Here is an 18,121-nt window from a genome sequence, read left to right on the forward strand (position 1 = left end):
CAATTTGCTCCGCCATAACCTTGACGTCATGCACATCGAAAAGAACATGTTTGAGAACATTTTTAACACTGTCATGGATGTGAAGGGGAAGACAAAGGACAACATCAAGGCTAGATTGGATATAGCTTTATACTGTAACCATAAAAATATAGAGTTGGTTTATGATGAGTCACGGGTCGCAAAACCAAGAGCAAGCTTCGTGTTAGATAAAATTGCACAACTGCTAGTCTATAAATAGCTTAAGAGTCTGCGTTTTCCGGATGGATATTCATAGAATATATCAAGGCTGGTTAATATAGATGAATGCAGATTGTATGGAATGAAGAGTCATGACTTCCACGTGTTTATGCAAACACTCATCCCATTAGCTTTTCGTGATTTGTTGCCAAATGGAATATGGAATACACTCACGGAGATCAGTTATTTTTTCAGAGATATATGTTCCAGCAAGTTGAATGTTGATCACATTGAGAGGCTTCAAACGAATATCATCGAGACACTATGCAAACTTGAGATGATATTCGCTCCATCATTTTTTGACTTAATGGAGCATCTCCCTATACATCTACCGTTCGAGGCAAAAACTGGAGGACCGGTCCAATATAGATGGATGTACCCATTCGAACGGTTAGATATTACAGTAGCAATGTAATTTATATATAAAAGTATTTTCTATGTTTTTTTTAATTGAAAATACTTGATTAATTCAATGCAGATACTTGTTTAATCTCAAGAAAAAGGTTAAGAATAAGGCACATGTTGAGGCTTCGATATGTGAGGTCTATATTGTTGAGGAGATCTTAACATTTATCTCGTACTATTTTGAACCTTATCTGAGAACAAGAATCAATCGCGTTCCACGGTATGATGATGGTGGTGAAGTGCCTTCCAGTAGGAACTTGTCAATATTCTCCAATACTGGACGAGCCACACCTAAAAATGTCATAAGAGGAAGATATTTGTCGGAAATAGAGTTCAAACAAGCACACAACTATGTTCTATTTAATTGTGATGAGCTGAAACTTTTTATTCAGTAAGTTTATATATGTGTAATACTAATTAAAATTTATGAGTAGTGTACTGTTAATTATATATTGTAATATCATAAACTTATTATCACTTGCAGACAACATCGATAATATTTGCTCTCCAATAACTCACAGCTGACCAAATCCCAGATCTTTCAATTACAAAATGAACAATTTGCCACGTGGTTCAGAACACATGGAAGCGCTATCACAAACTCATTCTAACTTGCAAAATTATTGTACGTATGCATGTCATTAAGAAAATATAAGTGCTACAACAAGTATTTTGTCAATGGATATGTTTTCCATACTGAAGAATACGGGCAAGGAAGAAAGACATACAACAACGGTGTTTGTGTTAAAAGATCCACTAGTAGTGAGTTAAAAGTTGACTACTATGGTAGATTAGAAGAGGTTGTCAAACTGCAATATCATAACGAGCAGAATAGAGTGTTTTTATTCAAATGCTATTGGTATGACACGACTGACAGAGGAATCAGAGTTGATCCGCACTATGGTCTGATCGAAATCAACTCAAAAGCTAGATTCCGCAACATAAACGATGTCTTTGTTTTCACAAAGCAATGTCAACAAGTTTATTACACATACACCCCTTCATTTAGAAAGGATCGATCAAGAGTGGATTGGTTGTCTGTTTTAAAAACGAAACCCCAGGGTCGTGTCAAGGTTGTTCAGGATGAGAACGAAGACACAAGTGTGTGAGATGAAGTCTTTCAAGTTAGTGAGTTGGTTGAACCATATCGAGTTGCTCCTTTGATTGAATTGGAAGGAAATTCAAATTTTTATGTCTTCGATGATAATCTTGTTGATGTTAACGCAAAGGACTTGAATGTTGTTTTGAGCTCTAGCGGACAAGCAAATGTCGATGAAGAAGATGATATTCATATTGAAGATTGCGATGAAGGTGATGACAATTCAATTGATGACGAAGAAGGAGAAAATTGTGACTAACAATCAAAATGAAGCCTTGTGTAAAACCCTTTTTTTCATGTAATTTAGATTATGGATGATATATTTTGTAACACGAAATATTTATTACTTGAAATAATTACTTGAAATGCCACAATCATGAAATAATTACTTAAAATAATTATAGATCATGGATGCTATATTTTGTAACATAAATAATTACTTGAAATGCCACAATCACCAACGTCCATACTAACGGAATAAGTCTGTCGGCATTTCACAGAGAGTTCAAAAATAATTAATTGAAATGCCACAATCACTGACACCCACACCGACGGATTAAGTCCGTAGGCATTTCACAAAGAGTTTGAAAATAATTACTTGAAATGCCACAATCACCTACGTCAATACCGACGAAATAAGTCCGTCTACGTCAATACCAACATAATAAGTTCATTGGCATTTCACAGAGAGTTCGAAAATAATTACTTGATCTACCACAATCACCGACATCAATACCGACGGATATAAGTCCGTCGGTAAGTTGTCGGTGGGTCAATTTTACCGACAAAATTATCGACGAACACTATGCAAATTCCAAAGGGTTGTGCATTAAATGCATCTCTGACCACGTCATCTTGCCGACAGAATTACCAACGGACCACGAAAAATATGGAGGGTCATTAAAAATTTTGGTGTGAAATTCAAAAATTACCGACGGATTTTTGACACTTCACCGACGGAATAAATTAAAATAATAATTAATTTTATTTTCATCTGTGAATCCGTCGGTAAAACTGCCATATAAGTTCCAGCTACCGCCCCTTCAGTTCATTTTTTCTTCTCCTCAGTTTTTCACCTTAAATTTCGATTCTTTTCCTCTCCATTCTTCAAAACTTTCACCTACAATCTCTAGCAAGTTTTCTTGTGAATCTTCATCAGTTTAAAAGGTATGTGTTTCTTCTATTTGATTTTACTTTAAGGGTTTTTTTTTGCTATTTTTTTGTTATGTTTTTTGTTTTGATGTATTTTTTGTAATGTAGATAAAGTATTGAATTCAACACATTATTAAAGTAAGCATATTTCATTCCTAAAGTCTATAGTTTTTTTTTTGAATTTATTGAATTTTTTTATTGTTGTATTGGCATAATTATTATTAGTTAATTTGTTGAATATTTATTGTTAATGTTGAATTTACCTTAGAATTAGTAATTGAATATGTTGGAATAATTATTAATTTTACTCTATTATTGCATGATTTGTGTTTAACTTTTTCCATTTATTTTGATTGTTAGTCTAGAGTTTTTTTTTGAATTTATTGTTTTGTTGTATTGGCATAATTATTGAATAATTTTTTGAATTGTAATTGTTAATGTTGAATTTACCTTAGTATTAGTAATTGAATATTTTAGAATAATTGTTAATTTTACTCTATTATTGCATGATTTATGTTTAATTTTTTCCATTAACTTTAATTGTTAGTTTAGAGTTTTTTATTTATTTATTGAATATATTTTATTGTTGTATTGACATAATTATTGAATAATTTGTTCAATTGTAATTCTTAATGTTGAATTTACCTTAGGATTAGTAATTGAATATGTTGGAATAATTAGTATAGATTGGGTCAATTGGTTGTGGCTATTGTTAATATGTGCAGGTTTTGTGGATTTGGGTAGTATCCAGTATAGGGGAGGTGCTCTTGAATTTTTTTTAACATTTGAATTTAATTATATAATTATTTGTAAAAAATTTTGTAGATGCGTAGAATGAAAACCAGAGCTGGTCACTCACGTATGGTCGCAGCTAGTTCGTCTAGCAGCGAGGATGATATTTTCTTAGGTGCCTCTCAAGAAAAGGCACCTACACCACCTGCACCGTCAATCGATGCTGCCTCTTCCAGCGTTACTTCGTAGCGCAGAGGCGGCGTGCCTTCGCAATAGAATCAATTTACCCATAAGTACGAGGCACAATGGAATGACGACCTTTCAATGTAAGTTTGTTAAGGTTTTACTTTTTTTTTTAAATTACAACATAATTTATGAAGTAATCACTATTGAATTTATTTCATTTATTTTCAGGTTCACAAACATTGAAGCCGCCCGAGTAATATCATCGGCATTTAAATTGTCGATGGAGATTCTATTGTTTCAATGGAGTCAGATATCCAAGCATCCTGAATGGATGCCTCAAATCAATGCATGGTTTGACAGGTTTGAGGTTGATGTTAATTTATAATTTTCATCTTATTAATATAATTGTAAATAAATTATTATTTTTATTAAAAATTAATTATTTATACACATAATAAATTCTGCTAGGACAGTGAGCATAACACTGTTGCAAGGAGGGTGTGGGAAAATCACGCGGCAAATAGGTAACATCAAAAACAATAAAAGATTTTTTTTAGACAAAAATTTATGTTTCGAAATGTAATTTTTGGTTGCGTGAAGTAGGTTGCGTGATTTTTGGTATGAAGTATAAAAAATGGCAAAAAAACCCGCAAAAGATAGGGGTTTCCAAGGCTGGAATGATGTTGCGGTTTGGAGGGATTTCAAACCGATATACATCCTAAAAGATATATGTCCATACTATCTTGAACACATAATGTCTGAGCGGTTCACACGACGCTCACAGTCCGGTGCTGGCAACCGAAATCGACCAATTCATGGCTTGGTGACAACGCACACTAGCGGCTCCGATCCGTTTGTTGCACATGCGAAATGGATTGTAAGATTAATTTAAATGAAATATATCGTTAAATTAAGTTATTGTTAATAAATCTTTTTTCATTATAGGCTACGTCTCTTGGACGTGAGCCGAGCCCGATGGAGTTGTTTGTGGAGATGCACGTGCGAGGTCAAGACCGCCAAAAGAGGGCGCAACAGTTCGTTGATAATTGTGCTCAACATTTTGTAGTATGTTTGTTCAACCATTTTATTTTGTAAGTTATTATATTTATTGAATTGAATATGATGATTACTTTTTTTATTTTTAGGAGACCTATACTAATCGGTTGAGGGAGAGATACGAGGACGATATTTTGACCCATCTGGAATTCGATCCGGATTTGTGGATGGAGGTTGGATAGTCAGGTGGACCCGATAAAAATCAGGTTTATGGGCTCTCCAACACTACGGCCGACAACTTGCGGTCGACCCGTAATGTTTCAACCGTTGGGAGCTCTCAATCAATATCGGGCTCCCATTCTAAAGAGTTCATAGCCTTGCAGCAACACACGACTCAACTCACTGAAAAATACGACCACCTATCAGCGGAGTACACACAACTCAAAATGTCTTATGCACAACAAAGAGCGAAGTCTGAACAAATCAAAGCGTCTCAAGCACAACAAAGAGCGGAGTCTGAACAAGATAAAACGACTTATTAACAGCTTCACGAAATGGTCATGAACATGGCAACACAGAGTGGAACATGTGCGCCTAATTCTTTTTGGTTGTATAACCACCAGCCTCCTCCTCCAGGATCTCCACCTCCTCCTCAAGCTCCACCTTTATATTAATTTGTAATAAACATTATTTACCTTTAAAACTTCGTTTAATTTTTTTTTGAAACACATTCAGTTTGTAATGAATATTATTTAACTTTGATTTTTTGTTTTTGATGTTTTATATATATATATATATATATATATATATATATAAAAGCAATGAGATGTGTACTCAGGCATCATGATGAGTTTTGTAGAAAGGATCAATCTATTATTTGAGTAAAAAGTTCATAGATTGTGAGTCCAAATATACAATGGTAGAGAAGCTTTGTTATACACATGTATGAGCTGCAAAATGACTTCAACAACACATGTTGTATTACACTATATGGCTGATTTCAAAATTAGATCCTCATAGATATATATATCTTTGAAAAAACTTATTTATTAAGTAGAATAACATGATGACAGGTGTTGTTGGCTAAGTATGACATAATGTACATGACAAGAAATGTCGTGAAAGGAAATGTTATCGCTGATCATTTAGCAGATAATGCAATTGAAGTTTATGAGCCTTTGAATTTTGATTTCCTAGATGAAGATGTGCTAGTAGTAGAAAAGAAGAAGAACCAGACTGGTGGACAATATATTTTGATAGAGCAGTAAATGTATATGGCAATGCGGCAAGAGCAATGATAATTTCTTCTAACAGAAAGCAATACCCTATTTTGATCAAGCTACAGTTTGAGTGCACCAATAATATGGGTGAGTATAAGCTTGCATCCTCTATAATCTGAAGATAAAGAAAATTAATGTCTATGGAGACTCAATACTGATAATCTACCAAATGAAAGAAGAATAGCAGATAAAGGATGAGAAACTGATGTCATACCAAGAATATTTGTCCAAACTAGCAAAAGAATTTGACGAGATAAAATTCACTCATATAAGAAAATATAAAAACTAATTTGTTGATGCTTTGACCACTTTAACTTTTATGGTCAACGTTAATTATAGGAACAAAGTGTAACTCATAAGTATTGAAGTTAGAAATTCTCTAGCTAAAGTTAAAGGAGAACTAGCTGGGAATTCATGGTATTATGATATCAAATAGTTTATCCAACACCAGAACTATCCCTTGGGGGTATCCAATATAGATATGAAAACCCTATGAAGGTTAGTCATAGACTATTACCTCGATGACAGTTCATATGTTTATGTAACCCAAAAGCTATTAAAAAGATGGTGACTGATAATGCTCAGAACTTCAATGGAAGAATGATAATGGAGCTTTGCATAAAATGAAAAATCAAGCACTCAAATTCATCTCTATACAGGTCAAAGATAAACGGTGTTATAGAAGCTGCCAGCAAAAATATCAAGAATGTTATGTTAAAAAATGGTAGTCACGTACAAGGACTAATATGAAATGCTTCCTTTTGCTCTGTATACATATCACATCATAATAAAGATGTTTATAGAAGCTACACCTTATTCATTAGTTTACGGGATGGACATAGTAATGCTGCTAAAAGCATAAATCTCATCTTTAAGGTTATTGATAGAATCAAAACTTGAGGAAGCTGATTGGGTCAAAATGAGATATAAGCAGTAAAATCTTATCAGTGAAAAAAGGTTAGCTGCAATATATCATCATCAATTGTATCAAAAAAGAATGGTTAAAACATATGACAAAAACATTAGACGTAGGGTATTTCGATAAGGAGATCTAGTGCTAAGAAATATCTTACCTCCACCTAGTAAAAGATTAGAGTAAATGGGCACCCAAATACGAAGGCCCATATGTAGTGAAGAAAACATTTTTCTAAGGGAGCTCTTTTGTTGATAAAATGAGGGGAGACGACTTGCTTAGGTTTGTGAACTCTAACTCTGCAAACAAATAATATGCATAGTATACTTATCTTCTTTAAATGATCTCAAAAAGCTAAAAAAAAATTAGAAATCATTTTCTCTTTAACAAAGGATTTTAAGAAAAATCAATGATTTGTTGTGTAAAAGTTACATGAAACAAAGATGATGAAGCTTTCATAAGTCTTAAACTCATAAAATAATTTTGTGCAAATCACTACGGTAATGAAGTCAAAATTTATCAGTCTTAACCAATCTTTCTTGAAATGAGAAAAAGTCATTTTTGAGATCCCCTAAAGATGAATACGGCTTTTATGGTCCCAATTTGAGTAGAAATGGAGGTTTTTTTTTCCTTCGTTAGATAACTCTAGCTAGGATCACACCGCATATTAGGGACAAGTATTAGAAAATAATGAGAATAAAGGTATTTAATAATGTCCACTAACAATAAGAAAGTGATCGAAAAACCCAAAAATATAGAATACATGTCAACGGAATCCACGAGATCTTGATTTAGGTTGCTGAATAGGAAAACCCAACAAGCCTAAAAAAAAGGCTTTGTTAAATGATGAATCTTGAAAAGATACACGAGTATCTAAAAAACAAGCAAAAGCTTCTCTTACAGCTTCAATGAAAAAAAAAAAAGGAAAATTGTTAAAGAACTTTCAAATGAGCAGATAAAGAGATTTCATGAAAGAAAAGATTAGGAGTTCGATCAAAGGTTTAGAATGAAAATAAAAACTTGAAAAGATCCCTTGTCTCAACTTTTAAAATCATAGGTATTTGATAAGATAACATATGTTGGAATAATTAAAAAAAAAAAGGATGAAAGCATAAAGGAGTGATAGTGATCTTAGGTCCATAAAAGCCCTCAAACATCATTTAAGCTTGTGAACTCCTTTTATTTAGTAGCCATGAAACTCAACCTTCTTTATGTGCCTTGAAAAGTCTATTCTATTCAAGCGAGCATGAAAGATTGATAAATAGCGCTCTCAAAATGTAAGGAACCATTTATAAGTCATGATAAGTTGAATAACTATTCGTCTTCATTTATATTAGAAAATTCAAACACAGGACTACAAATAAGTATTTGATCTTCTTTTTAACCCAATGTAAAATGGGCCATCTCCAAAACCAAATCGTCATGATGAAATATTTTTCTTCAAAAACTAATACAAATCATGAGAGTTGCATGAACATTGTTATTTGACATGACATTGAAGAATCTCATATTTTTCAAAACGACAAAGCAAATCTTGCAAAATATTTTTTTAAGAAAAACACCCTAAAATAAAAACCAAAGCGTGTATCATGAGTATTTGAAAAACACACACAAAAAAAACATTGTCATGATACAAAGAGTTTTAATTCATTCCAAATAAAAAAAAAATGTGATAGCATTCGCCACGACCTAAATACTCATAAAAGGAGAAGGCTATAAAGGCAACTCGACATTCAAGAATGAAAAGTAACTCGCATGAACTTGCTCGAGTAAACCAGAGAGGGTGATGTAGATCCGATGTAGCATTTGCCACTAAAAAATGTTTTTGGATTTTTTTTTGAAAAGTTTTGGAAGGATCCGATGTATATCCTAGTATTTGGAATTTAAAAAAGAGTAGGTCACCCGTAAAAATATGCCTATTTTTTTAATTTCAAAACGAGTAGGTCGCTCATGAAAATAGATCAGTTTTAGGGAAGTATAGAGATTTGCTAAAATTCTTTTTGAAATTTGAGAAAGATAGGTCACTAGTGAAAATATGTCAATTTTTAAATTTCAAGATGGGCAAGTCGCTCGTAAAAATAGATCAATTTCAAGGAAGCATAAAGGTTTGCATAAATTCTTTTAGAATTTGAAAAAGGAAGGTCACACATGAAAATATGCCAATTTTTGAACTTTTAAACGGGCAGGTCGCCAGTGAAAAAAGGTTTGTTTCTAGGAAGCATGGAGGCTTGCTAAAATTCTTTTTGGAAATTGAAAAGAGTAAGTCACCTGTGAAAATAGGCTAATTTTTTAATTTCAAGATGTACTGCCCTAACAAAATCCAGAATTCTTTAAGTGTTTCGTAAACCAAAAGCAACTTGGTTTCATTCTTCCTTCCAAATTAAAACCATTACTTCGTAACTTTATTTGAGTACACAATATCACATGCATATGCTGACAGTGCAGAAACATCAGGAACACGTTTAAAGATAAAGCTGAAGTTGTATGGCTTGAACCAAACTGTAGAGCTGAACGAAAAAAAAGAAAGATGTTTCTACTGCTATAGTCGTTCTCCAAGCGTTGCTTGGATAACGTTGTTAAAGTAATTCAGATTAAACATAAAAATAGGCTAGAATTCTCAATAATATATTTATTATGAGTGCTTAAATTAACCTAATTCAGATAAATATTACTTAACATCTCCCCTCAAATTCACGATGCGACATCTACAAGCATCGAGAGTTTGCCAACTAGAAAACAAAAACGAGATATGAAATGCGTCTTGGTAAAGAAATCTGCAATCTACAAGGAAGAATGACTAAAAGGCAAAGTAATGATGCCATGCTTGAGATGATGACGAGTAAGATGACAATTGATCTCAATGTGCTTAGTTCGCTCATAAAAACCGAGTTGTGAGCAATCTGAATAGAACTCTGGTTGTCACAATTCATAGGAGTAGGATGAGAAAAGAAAACTTTCATATCAGCAAGTAAACAACGTAACCAAACAATCTCTTTGGTAATAGATGCCATGACAGAAGCTGAAGGAAAGTCGAAATACTAGATTTTAAAGAAACGAAAGACAAAATATCACTCCAAATTTTTTTATTTTTCTTGCAGAAACTTAATTCAAATACCAAATTGCAGAAAATGAAGAGAAGACGAAATACCAAAACAATTGCAAAGACAGAATAGAAATTTCAAATTGCAGAAGTTGATACCAAATTGCAGAAACTGAAGAGAAGATGAAATACCAAAACAATTGCAAAGATAGAACATAAATACCAAATTGCAGAAGCTGATACCAAATTGCAGAAACTTAAGAGAAGAAGAAATACCAAAACAATTGCAGAGACAGAACAAAAATACTAAATTGCAGAAACTGAAGAGAAGACGAAATACCAAAACAATTGCAGAGGCAGAACAGAAATACCAAATTGCAGAAGCTGAAGAATCTAAAATAAAGTTTTAGATATTAATTCTTCAGCCGCAAGCACAAAACTTGATCTTCATCCTCCATCTTTTAATAGGTCAAACAACTCATGTCTGATGTTTTGAAGAATGAATATGAAGTTAAGCTTCAAAGGAATGCATTGAGCATGCTGGAACATCCTACAGGGAATGATGTGGATGATGATAACGATTTTGATATGAGCAATGGCTCTGACATTGGTGAACATGATTTCTACAAGGGCAACGAGTTCCATAAAATTAACAAGCAAAGGGTTCGATCAACTAGGCTCTGATACCATGTTAAAGTAATTCAGATCAAACATAAAAGGAGGCTAGAATTCTCAATAATATATTTATTATGAGTGCTTAAATTAACCTAATTACAAAGGAATTATATATAGGTTAAACTGAAAATTCTATTCTATTTTTAATAAATAAAACTAGATAAATATTACTTAACAAACGTCACTTTCATTTTGCAGTGGAATGGTCCCCTAGTCTTCTTGGATTTCAACACTTCCAGCGTTTTGGGAAGCAGTAACGCTGCTGCCGTTGCAGAGGGAAGAGTTAAAGGCGTTGGTGTAGAGCTTGGAGTTGGTGGAGCTTTCAGCCTGAGATGCTGCTGCTCAGAGGAGATGCTGAGCTGAAGAATTGCTGTTCTCGGCTTGGAACAGGGCTGTTGTTGTCAGCTAACAAGTACTCATGCTGCAACTCTGTCCAGCGTTGATGTTGCTCTGCTGCTTGGTCATCAACGCAGAGAAGCTGTATGCTGGTGTTACGATGCCACGGTGGCAGGGCTTGGAAGGTAAAGCTGCTTCCCGTTGCTGAATGTTGAGCTGGAGGAAAAGAACAGTCTGCTATTTGCTGGACTGAGAGGATGAAGATCTTGCAGCTGCTACTGGACTGAGAAGAGAGGCTCGAACTTGTATCACCGTGGCTGTTGTGGAAGGAGATATCACCGGGGTTGCTATGGGGGTTGTGATGATTTGAGGGCAATTTCTGGGTTTGTTTCAGGCTGGAAAGATTAAGGAGTAAGGCTGCTGCAGTCTTGGCTAAGAGATAGAGTTCATGGCAATTTTCATCTCCCTCCTCCCGCTGCTTCGGTTAGGGTTTTGTGAGATTTTCATTGGAGAAATGCGAAGGTTATAAGGCTCATGGGTTTATAGAATCTCAAACCTTGATGTTAAGGAATAAATCTCGAGCATTCATTAAAGCTAACAATAGAAGCTTATCCTACTCAGCAACTGACAAGAGAGGACACAAGCTTGTTTTTACAGACTGATTAATGCTCGGTAATATTTTTGGAAGAGAATTTGCAAGTGTGTTTAATGCAATAAGAGATTGAATTTTAGCTTAGAGTGAAATAAAAATAACAGGGTGTAAGTTGGCATAAGATTTATGTGATATGGTGAAGGGGTGAAAGGGAAATTAGAGGTGAAATGTGGGTATTTGAGTTTCTATTTTCTTTTGTTTTAGGGGAACAAGACAATAAATAGTGAAATTATGGTTTTTTTTTAATTTGATCCTTGTAACTTTAGCACTTTGTAATGGAGCTCTTAATCAGCTATAATCTTTTGGATACATTGCAATTTAACCATTAGCCTTCTTCAATTGGACCTTCAAATTTCAACGCTTTTTACAAAGTGGTTCTTGATTTCAGATTTCTTCAATGTGATCCTAAAATGAACTTCATACTTTTAATTTCTTTCAATTAAGCCCTTAATTGTATCAATTTAGCCTTTGAAAGTTTCAATTGTGCCCTTAATCTTCTCATCTTTGCAAATTGATCCAAATTTGGCCTTCAAACTTGATTTTTCTTCAATTGAGTCCTTGTTTGAATCCATCAAACCTATTAGAAGTTTCATTAAGTTCTTGAACTTAATTAATTCTTCTAATATTTTCCCAATTGACTTTCAAACTTAATTTTTCTTCAATCAAGTCCTTAAATAAGTCAATTAAACCCATTAGAAGTTTAAATAAATCCTTAGACTTAATTAATTCTTTAAATTTTGGTTAAGTTTGGATTTCAACCTTGATTTTTTTCCTTTCTTCATCCCATCTTGTCACAACATCCTAATTTGGCTATTCTTTTGGTATTTTGCAACTCGAAAGGTTATCTTCCCGTGCCCCAAAAATATTTTTGAATTTTATATTCTTGATATTTTTAATAGAAATGAAAAATATACATTTGTTATAAAAAAAATTTGGGAGGTTCAAAATTGAGTTATGACACTCAATATAAAAAACCTTGATGAGATTTTTCTTCATAAACATTGTAAAGAAAGAGCATATGTTATTACCCATTTTTGACCCCACACAAAAAATCAAGAAAAGAAAAAAGAAAGAAAATCCAAAATACAAGAGGATATACATTAAGAAAGCCTAAAAGATTCCCCAAGTTGGTGGTAAAGGAGAGTTTAGCCGTCAAGTGAAAGGGCAAAGAGGCTAAGAGCCGAATGGCCACTTGACTATCTACTACTAGAATAGAATAATGAATGTGATAGCGCCAGAAGAGAAGCTATCAACAACTGTCACACCATAATGAGCTGATCAAGTTAGACAACCAAAACATATAAGATTGGCAAAATTAGCAACCCAATTTTAATTAACAAAGAGGCTCATTAGTGAAAATATTTTTTTGGGTAAAGAAACACAAATTTGAATAGATAAGGAATCAATGAGAATTTTGAAAGGCCTAATTAAATATATTGATGATTTAATTGTAAGAAAAATTGATTTTTAGAGTCAATTTGGGCTTTGATTGGAAGAAATTAAATTATGGGGGTCGAATTGCAATTTTAAAGAGTTAATTTAGTCAAATCAAGGGCTTAATTGCATAAATATTGAAGTTTGATGAGCAATTAGGGACTTGATTGTGGAAATCCATAACCAATGACCAAATTAAAAAAAGAATGTGAACGCAAGGGTTAAAATTAATCAAATTAGGGGTCAAATTAAAGAAATTAAAAGTTTGTTGATCAATTGAGGGTTAAAATACACAAATTCATAACCAAGGACTAAAAGGAAAAAGGCGACCAACTTTGGGCCTGATGGTTGAGTTTGGCAGGGGTGAAACTATATAAATTAAAAGTTTAGGAGGCAATTACGGGTGCAATTAAAAGTAATTGGAAGAACAAGGACTAAATTAAAAACTTTCAAATCCTAAGTTAAAAACCCTAATTCCTAGGGTTTAACCTAGATGGCATGTCATTTGGCCACTATTTAGCTTCTTCTTTGGTAGTTTTGGCTGATTGAGTATGCACATTCAGACGAATGAATGTGGTGTCTTTAAATACCTCTAGGTCTACCACCACCATTCAACTAAGAAACATCCCCTCTATAAATATCAGTTATTCTCATCAAATACTTACATCCTATATTTTTCAATGAACTCAACAATATCTTGTCTTTGATCAACCATCATTGTATTTTTAGATTCTCGACTAATCGAGTTGGCATCTTCAAACGAATGAATATAGAGCTACAAACCTCTAAATTGAGTAAGAATTGAACTAGTTGAAAGGTATGCTTCTCCTCTATCAAGTTCAGGTGGTCTCCGATGACATTTACATTAAAGTTTCTTTGGTGAAGCCTCGAAATTGGTCAACTCAGTAAGCCTTGACTGAGATATCCATTTTGCAAAATCACTAAATATTTTATGTGTTCATACTTCAAGCCTTATCAAAGGTTGGCCATTTTTTTTAAAGATCCAAAGGCCAAAAACAAGCTCGTTGGCCTCCAAGTTTGAAAAAATCTTTTAAAAAAAACAAGTTTGTTGTAAAACAACCATTGTAAAATGTACCAAAAACTATCCTATTTTGATTAGAGGGCCATGCTTTGATTAAGGAGGATTAATCTCTGACTAAATCCTAGCTTAAAACCCTATAAATACCCCTTGAAAATCAAGGCAGAAAAGAGGAAAAAAACAAAGGAAAAAACAAGGAAGGGGAAGAGAAATATAATCTTAATAAAAAAAAAGCTAAGTATGGAGGTTCACGAGCCCAGCACAAGGATTTCATAAGTTTTGAAAGGACAGCAAGCTTATAGAAGCAAGATTTTATACGAGAAAACAAAGAGTGTAGTAGCTACTCCAGCGACTTGAAGGTATATTTTATAATCTAAAAGTGAAGTTCATATAGCCTGCTTGAGTTTTGTTTATTGTCATTTGATCTGTACTTATGTTTATAAACATGGAGATGAAGTTTGTAAACCGAGGATTAACAATATTTCTTCACAATGCATTAATCTGTACTTATGCCTTTTTGTTGTTTTTCTTTTTATTATATGGCTTGATGTTGTTTTTTGAAGTATTTGTTTGGATGTGTTTGATGTTTTCAATGTAATAAAAGCTTTCTAGTTAAGTTGTTTTGATAAAATAATTTTTTTTTAGTTTTTGTTAGTTTGATTAATGCATTGTGAAGAAATATTGTTAATCCTCGGTTTACTAAACTTGTTCATGACCAATATATGTTCAGAAAATAAATTTTGAATTCAAATTGCATAAATATATAGGTTGCTCAAACTTGATATTTTTTTAAATTGGATTATCTTGTATAATTTTGATGATTTGATGATGTTTGTTTCTTTTTTTATTCAACTATACTTGGTATTGAGAATGTGATTTATGAGGACCAAAAACAATGTATTTAAAAGCCTAGAAGGCCATTTTTGGGGTTTGACATTACTAGGTATATTTGGGTATTTTTTTCAGGATTCATGGTAGTGTTCTTGGGAAGAACATTGTCTTTGCCCCATGGTTTGGATCAATTTTGGTTCAGTTCCTTGCATTAAACCATTCGAGCAACTTGACTAGTAAATAATCTAGGGTTTATTTGCATTAATAAAAAGTTTTGAGGGTTTTAATCCGAGAATTTTGTCTTTAAATCATAATTTATTTTGACAAAATTATGTTGATTCTTTGCTAATCAAAGTGAACGGATGCTAGATTAGGAATCCTTGCATGATTTCCAACATGTCCATGTCTTTGTTTTGATTGTATTCGAGGTTTTTTGGGATCCATGTTGTTGGGTTTACTTAGGATGTTATTCATGTTCTTGTGTTGTTTTTTATTTTTTTCTGTGTTTGATTTGTTTTTATTCAAAGATTTTTGTGTTTTGTGTTTTTTTTTTATATTTGATTCATTTTAAGTTTTAGTTTTGGTTTAGTGTTCGAGTAAAATCATTGTCTTTGGTTCAGTTTATTATCGCACCAAAAATTTCAGGTCAATCCAATCGAGTCAACCTGATTGGTTCAACTCTGTTAGGTTAACCTTGTCAAGTCAAAATTTGGTCAAAGGTTAAGGCTCTTTTTGGTTGGAAATGTTTATACTAAAGGTTTTTTGGTTTATGTATTTGACAAATACCCCTATATTTATTTTGATAGTTTTGATATTAGAAAAATAAGTTTTTTCCAAACACGGCCTTATAAAAAAACAATTAGCATGTTTTAAAAAAAACTTTATGTGCATTTTGTTTTTTGGAGTTTACAATAAATTTGTAAAATTCCTTAAGGATTTAGCCAATATTTCAATTACCTTAAAATTTTAATTCCTAAAAATTAATGGTCAATATTTTTGTATAAATATTAGATCTACCAATAGGCTGATATTTAAGTATCAGGAGTTGAATAGAAACTTGTCAGAATTATTTTGGATATTCATTAGTTTTAATTGGAAGTATTTTTCACCACAATATATAAGTTGTGTAAAACATTTTTGCCTTCGAGGTTAGGTGAATCCTGTTAGGACACCTATATGGATTCTTTCTATAAGAATTTACATGGGCATATAAGTTCATAATAAATTTGAAATGCTTGATTTATTTATGAACATAAATCTTCATCCTGAGCTATAGACGGATCACTAGTTAGAAACTCATCAACACCTTTAAATCGTATTTAGACCACATAATATAGCTTACCTCAAGTAAGATGCGCTAGAAGTGCTAATTTCTTTGCTAGCCATAATCAGTCACTTACCTTGGAATTTCAGATAAGACCAGTCCACTCGGGTTTCCTAGTGACTCTAAACCAAATAATTTGGTGGTGACTCCTTGATCCTAACACTGCAATTCTGCGCACACATGTGCGACAAATGTGTTATATTTTATAGAAGTCAACTTGTCAGTTTTAAATACATGTAGAATGATGTTTATCCTACAATCACAAAATTAATATATTATTACAACCTAGAAACAATGTTAACTAGTCCTATTGGTGTCCTCTAGTAGATGTCGATGCACCTCCTCTAGTTCACATCATGTCTATCTTATATACTTGTCAAAATAAGTTGATAATATTGAGACAAGATAGAACATAAATTTATATACATGTAAAACAAAAATCTAAGAGCAATAATGAAAAACAAATGTAAATATTCACATGCATTATAAAATTTGACATGTTTACCTGTTATGATCTAATTTCACTACATATGCTATATTTATTTTGTGTATGCCCCCCTCTAGCATCCATCTTTTTATTTAGATGAGTGTTCTTCTTTGACCCCTTTTCATTTTCCATATACTTTGACATCCTTATAACCAATGGTTTAGTATATTCATGCCAAACAATATATCAAGTAAGGGTTGAAAATATAGAGCATATGAATTTTTGTACATTTTGTTAGAATAGAAAAGGTCCATAAATTATTGATGGTAAAATTTTGTGAGGAACAACATCCAATAAGGTGTGAACATAGTCGATGATATAATTATTATTTACCATAACTACAACTTTTTCCCTACGTGTCAACCATTTGTTGCATCTCTTTTTGACTAACATGTCAACTATTTATCGCATCTCTCTTCGACTGCTAGTTCTAGAGGGTTTAACTTAAAATAAACAAATCTCAAGATTAAATACACTTAGAAAATATCTTCTTAATTGTTCTATAAAATAAATTAGTTTAGCAAGTACATTTAGAGGCCTTAATATACCACATCTTATGAAATCTTCAACATTGCCTCTTCAAATTTCTATTTTAAAGGTTCTCAACAACTTATACGACATATTCTTCAAGGCAATATTTTAAACCTAGGTTGAAGTTACTGATAAATTACCCAGAACAATAACAACAATACCCAACTAGCTTGGGAAATATGTGTCATGGAATTCTTAATTGTTATATGTCTATATGATATTAACCTATATCTTCAGTTATTATTTTTCTTTTATTCAACTATAATATAACACAATGGGTAAACCCCATTATTTTGTATCATAAATAATTGCATTAACAACTTTGTCATATACTTCATTTAAAGATAAATATTGTCAATACTAATCAGAGGACTATCATATTAAAACCCATCAATTGAAGCTTTAAATGCAGAATGCTTTCCTAAAGATTTTTTTTATTTCCATTAACTATTTTATGATCTCATTCGATAATTGTACTTAAATTCAATTCTTTCAGAGTTAATAAAATTCTAGGCAACATTTGAAAGAACTAATTATCCATTAATCATAGAAGGATAGTATTGAAACTCATCAATTAAAGCTCCAAATGCAAAATACTCTCTTAAAGCTTTATTGTCATCAACCATTTTATGATGCCATTCAATAATTGTACATGAATTTGATTCTTTGAGAGCTAATAGAATTCTAAGTAGTATTTGAAAGGACTTCCCATGCTCTAATATTTTCTATATAACTACCCACATCTTGTGATACAAGACATCATGCTGATAAT

The sequence above is a fragment of the Populus nigra genome, chromosome 5 (assembly GCF_951802175.1).
Source record: "Populus nigra chromosome 5, ddPopNigr1.1, whole genome shotgun sequence".
In the NCBI taxonomy this organism is placed as follows: domain Eukaryota; kingdom Viridiplantae; phylum Streptophyta; class Magnoliopsida; order Malpighiales; family Salicaceae; genus Populus; species Populus nigra.